Genomic DNA, 6963 nt, shown 5'->3' with positions numbered 1-6963 from the left:
ACACAAGAACATTCACACGCCTGCTTCTGATGTGCACACACCTTTTTTTTACAGGTGCCACAAAAGCCTCTGTCTATTTGCACCTTTTTCCATCACACACACACACACACACACACACACACACACACACACACATTGTTAGTTATTGTCGATTTGCGAGCTACACAGGAAGCAGTGAGAGTGTAATGATGCTACCTGACAGCCCATTAAACCAGAGTGAGATGAGGATGCAATTAAAAATGTAATCCACGCTGGAGTTACCGACGACAACGCAGAGGCATGGAGCTGCGTGTGTGTGTGTGTGTGTGTGGGGGGGGCATTGGACTTGATACCAAGTGATGGGAGTTGATTGTTGGAGTCGAACAAAGTCGCTCGTCTTCTTCACTTCATCTTATTAAGAGCGAATCAAACACTGGAGCTCAGGATTCACTCTGTTCCAGCTCGGGGGCAAATTCACTCCACATGTGATCACGTGCTGAAACGCACAAAGACACACTCTGAGCTGAAGTCATGCAAACTTATTATAAACACAACAACTGAACCTGATGAGCTGTGAACTACAGCAGCAACGAAATGAGGTTCATCGATGATAAAACATCTTTATAAAGAATGTATTTTGGTTTAGAAAATAGAAAATCACTCTGACATTGATTATTGTGCTTATAGTGTTATACTAAGTAAATAGTGAGTACATATATATTGTTTTTTATTATTATTGTTGTTTTTCTAATGTGTGGTGTATTTATTGTGTTTGTTTTGTGTTTCTATGTTCATAGTGTTGTGCAATAGGAGTAGACTTGACGTTGCTGGGTTAACTGGTGAGACCCCGGGGGGGGGTCTTGTTGTCACATCAGCATCGGAGGAAAAGAGAAAGGTTTCTGGAAGCACAGCCTTTTTAAGTCATGTTCCAGGTGACTCCCCCCTGGGAGGAGGGGTCAGGAGTCAGTGTGGCCCTCCAGCCAATTGAGTTGTCAGGATTTGGCCCCCAGGGGCGGGCTTACAGTGGGGACCCAGGAAGTGACCTGCTGCCACATGGAGATAAGAGCCCCATGCTGGATTTTTAAATGTAAGGGGTCTCCTGAAGCGAGTCTAAGGTTTTACGACTCTTTGTTCTAAGTCAGATCACTGGGCCTTCCCCAACAATAGTATGCATCAATAACCAGAGCAAATTCCAGGTAGCTGTAAACCTACTTGGCAATAAATACCTTCTGATTCTGATTCTGATAATCAACATATATATAAATACCAGTGATTATACGCTGCTCCTGTTCCCTGTAGAGGAGGTCGATGCAGAGCTGATGAATCCTCTCACCTCCTGCAGGAGTTAAGCAGCACCGGCTCACGGGCGGGCCGGTGCTGCCGATAAGCCTCAGACATTGTTATTTTCAGAACTGCCTTGTACCGCTAGATACCGATGCAACATATCATTAGAAAGCTAAGATTCTTCCGATTCGACTGATGTAAACCATTTCAAGATCCGATCACCACAGCCGGTACAATTAACGTCTCAGTCAAGTCACTAACACAAAAAAACCAATCACAAAGTCGACGTCACTCACCTAAGAAGCTTCATATTAATTCCATACCACAGTCTTGGTACAAAGGTCCAGACGATCCAATCCAGTAACATAATCAGTCCAAAACACACTATTACATCAAAGAATAGCCACAGTCAGCTGTTGCGTAATCTCAGCGCAGCCAGCATCGAGATGTAAACAACATGAAAGATGTTTATTTGTATACATTTTAAACCATATGACCGGTTTTGCCTCCTTTATATAAAAGTATGATTCAGAGTGTAAAAGCCTTTTTAGCCTGGTTGGTTACCATAGTTCCAAACGGCCTTTGTAGAAAACAACTAGACATGCCCTTAGGAAAAAGTCTGTGAAATATTCATTTTCTGTGGTATTGTTATCAAATTTGAACTTGGGCTAGTCAAGGCTTCATGCTCGGGTCCCAGTGTGTTTTCCAGCTCATAAGTCCCAGCTAGAGTCATCTGCAGGCTTCTGTTTAACAAAAAATATTCAGGCGGAAATAAAAACCTTCTACTTCACTGTGTTCCAACTGCTATTACTCAATGTCAGTAGCACTTAGACTGATTCTGACTGTTGGGGGGGAAAGTTCAGAATGTTACCTTTCAAAGAGACCAAGATCATGCATGTACTCCAAATGGTTCAAGAACAGCTTTCAATTTACTTTCGGTTCTCCTCAGACAGGCGTTTTAAGTAATCTCACCCGCTGCTTAAGAGGACTGATTGAATGAGAACAGAGTCATTCCCCAGTCCCACCCACCTATACTCACTGGGTTAAGGAGGTGCTCTATTTTCTTAAACTAGAAAAAATTAGACTGACTTTGATTGGTAAGGCTGTTTCTTTTGAGAAGTCCTGGAGTCCCTTTCTGTCTTTTGTCAATAGCACAAGCTGTCGGATCACTGTGTGCTAAGTACTGCCTTGCTGAACTTGTGTTTCTTTTCTTTTATTTCTTTTATTGTATATATATATATATATTTTTTTTTCTTTTTCTCTTTATTTTTTATTTCATTTATTTTTATTTTTCTAGTATTGATCATATGTTTCTATTTATTTATTCATTTATTTATTTTTAGTATTACTATTATATTGTTATTGTTATTATTATTATTAAGATTTATGTCATCTATTCTTTTCAATTCTTGATTTTTCAACAATATTTGCTCATCTGTTGGGGCTGGGTGCCGGAGGGAGGGGGGTGGGGGTTTGTATCTGTTCTGCTGTATGTTGGAATTACATTTGTAATTGTTATTGATGAAACAGTATTGTTTGTTTGTTAAATATGTAAAAATTCAATAAACAGATTGTTAAAAAAAAAGAGTCATAATCTAATATATATAACATATAATCACTGATGCTTTATTTCAATCTCGTTCTTTTCTAGTTTTAATGTAAATGACTGTTTGCTCTGATCACCTTGTCTAAACACCCCCTGCAGTAACAGCGTGCTGCCAGCAGGAGGTGTGATGTTCCATAGATGCTCCATCAGGCTCGTGTTTGTCCTGTTAAACTGACAGTTACAATATATAACATAATATAACTTTTACATACTTTCAATTAATATATTTGACTGAAGGAGAACATGTATCATATAGTTTACCTGAAAAAAAAATCAAAAACACGTTTAATTTAATAATGTATTGTTTATTATGACAGTAAAATATATAAGAATGTGTTATCTGTGTTATGATGTTATCATTATGTAAAAGGACTGCATGTGTATATAACATGAAAATACTGACACACATATTTAATAACAATATTTTATTTATGGTTTTTTTATCAAATTAAATTGTTATAAGTCCACATTATCTAAAAAGATTTTTATACATTGAGGAAGACGAGGATGATATTACAATGATCATAACATTGATGATGAGAACGAGGATGATGATGATGATGATGATGATGATGATGATGATGATGATGATGATGATGATGATGATGATGATGATGATGATGATGATGATGATGATGATGATGATGATGATGATGATGATGATGATGATGATAGCATTAACAACGAGGAAGACGAGGATGATATTTCAGTTTGAACAATGATCATAAAATTTATGATGATATAATGACGATGTGCTTGAATAAATCTACTACAAAATAAAACGTGTTCAGTGAAGGGAACCGAGTCTCTCAGGCCACTGATGAGTCCAAAATACAACTTATTACATGCAAACCAAATAAATAATAGAGTTGGTTAAATATTTAATATGAGACTTTAAAAAGACTCTAAATCAATATTTTAATATTTCAGATATATCATTTTGTAACAGCGGTCATCCTTGTCCTTGGCAATATTCCAAACGCATGGTTGAACTTTTAGCTTCATCTGATGTTTCCGACTCCGACAGCGATTCGCTCACTTTCTCCTGTGACGTCACTTCCTTCAGTTCTTCACAAGATGGCGAGAAAGAGAAGGACACGTTTGGAATGTTGAATACATTTACATGTTTTAAATAAATCTAGGTGATCACTGCATAAATGGTAAATAAATTTAGTTTTGAATAAATCGATAGTTTCACACGATTAATCAACAGCCACTTTGTCAGATTCATTCTTAGTCTCTTGATTGGTCAGACACATTTGTCACTTCCGGGTCTCCGTACAAAGTCTGTTCATGAGGAGCTGTCCGGTCCTGCGTGGTGCTGAAACGTCGGCCCCTCCACCAGCAGGGGGCGCCAGCTCAGGTGTCGCGGATCTTCCTCTCCGGACTTTAACCGAACTAAACTTAGCCGAACAATTGAAAGACATTTCTGAGTCAAATTCATTTCCAAGAAATATCCTTTAATTGTAAGGTCAAGTGTAGTAATCTTTAGTTTCCGGTTCAGGCATCACCTGGAATGACATCACAGGAAAGGTCAATGACGTCACAGGCGCGTAAGCCTCTTCGGCCTCCAGGCTTCAGGATGAACCCCCCACCCCCCCACCCCCCCATCTCCCCATCAACTCCCATCAACTCGCCCCAAACTATCACGACTCCTCATTCTGTGATTTCTCATTCTTGACTCTCGCGCCTTCTCCGTGCCTGGAAGATCCTCCCGTGCAGCCCTGGGACACGTCCTCCTCTCTCCTCCTCTCCTCTCTCCTCCTCTCCTCTCCTCTCTCCTCCTCCTCCTCTCCTCCTCTCCTCCTCCTCCTCTCCTCCTCTCCTCCTCTCCTCCTCTCCTCTCTCCTCTCTCCTCCTCCTCCTCCTCTCCTCCTCTCCTCCTCTCCCAGAGAGATCAGTGCAGCCTCGGCCTCGGTCCGGTGCCGGGAGGAGACGCGATGTCTCAGAGAATCACTGAAGGTTCTGTCACTCACCTGGTCAGGTGATCTCTTCTAGATCTCATACTTCTGTGTTCTCTGCGATATAATATAACTACCATCGCTGCCAGAGGAGGAGAGGAGGAGAGGAGGAGGAGAGGAGGAGAGGAGGAGAGGAGGAGAGGAGGAGGAGATGAGGAGGAGAGGAGGAGAGGAGGAGGAGAGGAGGAGATGAGGAGGAGAGGAGGAGAGGAGGAGGAGAGGAGGAGGAGATGAGGAGGAGAGGAGGAGAGGAGGAGGAGGAGAGGAGGAGGAGAGGAGGAGATGATGAGGAGGAGAGGAGGAGGAGGAGGAGATGAGGAGAGAGGAGGGAGGAGGAGGAGAGGAGGAGAGGAGAGGAGAGGAGGAGAGGCTAGAGATGATGAGGAGAGGAGGAGGAGATGAGGAGAGGAGGATAAGGAGGAGGAGAGGAGGAGAGGAGGAGAGGAGGAGAGGAGGAGGAGAGGAGGAGGAGGAGGAGGAGGAGGAGAGGAGGAGGAGAGGAGGAGAGGAGGAGGAGAGGAGAAGAGGAGATGATGAGGAGATGAGGAGGAAGAGGAGGAGGAGGAGGAGAAGAGGAGGAGGAGAGGAGGAGAGGAGGCTTCAATGAGCAGGAGAGGAGGAGAGGAGGAGAGGAGAGGAGAGGAGGAGGAGAGGAGAGGAGGAGGAGAGGAGGAGAGGAGGAGGAGAGGGGAGGGAGGAGAGGAGGAGAGGAGGAGGAGGAGAGGAGAGGAGGAGGAGAGGAGGAGGAGGAGGAGAGGAGGAGAGGAGGAGGAGAGGAGGAGGAGAGGAGGAGGAGAGGAGGAGGGAGGAGAGGGAGGAGAGGAGGAAGGGAGGAGGAGAGGAGGAGAGGAGGAATGAGCCAAATCCTCCGATCGACGCCGACCTCAACCAACTTCAGCGCCTGAAACGCGAACTCGAGCTGCTGCACCGAGTGTGTCTCTCTCCTCCTCTCCTCCTCTCCTCCTCTCCTCCTCCTCCTCCTCCCTTCCCTTCCTCCTCTCCTCCTCTCCTCCTCCTCCTCTCCTCCTCTCCTCCTCCTCCTCTCCTCCTCCTCCTCTCCTCCTCTCACCGTGTCTCCTCCTCTCCCTCCTCTCCTCCTCCGCGGCGCGCACCGGCTCCCATCCATCCCTCCGTCTCTCTCCAGCTCCATCCCTCCGTCTCTCTCCAGCTCCATCCCTCCGTCTCTCTCCCAGCTCCATCCCTCCGTCTCTCTCCAGCTCCATCCCTCCGTCTCTCTCCAGCTCCATCCCTCCACCTCGTTCTCCGCTCGGGCTCCCAGCGCCGTAGATAGAGGCTCTGCAGTCACGTGGGTCGGGGGAGAGACTAGAGAGAGAGAAGAGAGAGAGAGAGAGAGGGAGAGAGAGAGAGAGAGAGAGAGAGAGAGAGCGCGCACGTCCCTCCTCCTCCTCCTCCTCCTCCTCCTCCTCCTCCTCCTCCTCCTCCTCCTCCTCCTCCGCAGTGTGTTGTGTCTCAGACTCGGAGGTGGAGAGTCGCAGCTCGTCCGGAGGATCTCAGCCTGTGAACCGACCCCCGGTGCCTCCTCTCGTCCCCCGGTGCCTCCTCTCGTCCCCCGGTGCCTCTCTCGTCCCCCGGTGCCTCCTCTCGTCCCCCGGTGCCTCCTCTCGTCCCCCGTGCCTCCTCTCGTCCTCACTTCCTTGGGAGCTTCTCTTTCTCTCTCTTTCAACCCTCCTCTTCCTCGCCACTCCAACAGTTTGCTCTCTTGGATTTGGGGGTTCTGCTCCTTCCTGTTGGTGCTGCTTCACTCCGCGGCTGCTCCCGCTTTTTACGCACCGACGCTTTATTTTTGGATTTGCTCGTCACTGGAGGAAACGCAGGAATCCAGCGACGTGGATCCGTGGATGCGCCTCTTGGGCTCGAGCCGGAGATGGAAATGCTGATATTGTTATTTCATTCCTTATGGATATTGCGATGCAACACAGTGAGCGGCGACTCCATCGTTCACATCGGTAAGACCTGAGCTGCTCCTCTTTGCTTCTGTTGTGCGGAGACTGTTTCCATCGATGTGTTCAAGTTCTGGCTGGTATGAATGTTGGAGTTTCCCAGAATGCACTGGGTGTCAAACAGAGAAATGACCCGACTTCACACCTGATTATCATTCCGATCCGTGCCAGG

Source organism: Limanda limanda, chromosome 21 (assembly GCF_963576545.1).
Source record: "Limanda limanda chromosome 21, fLimLim1.1, whole genome shotgun sequence".
In the NCBI taxonomy this organism is placed as follows: domain Eukaryota; kingdom Metazoa; phylum Chordata; class Actinopteri; order Pleuronectiformes; family Pleuronectidae; genus Limanda; species Limanda limanda.
The sequence above is the reverse complement of the archived record's forward strand: the minus strand, read 5'-3'. Positions refer to the sequence as shown.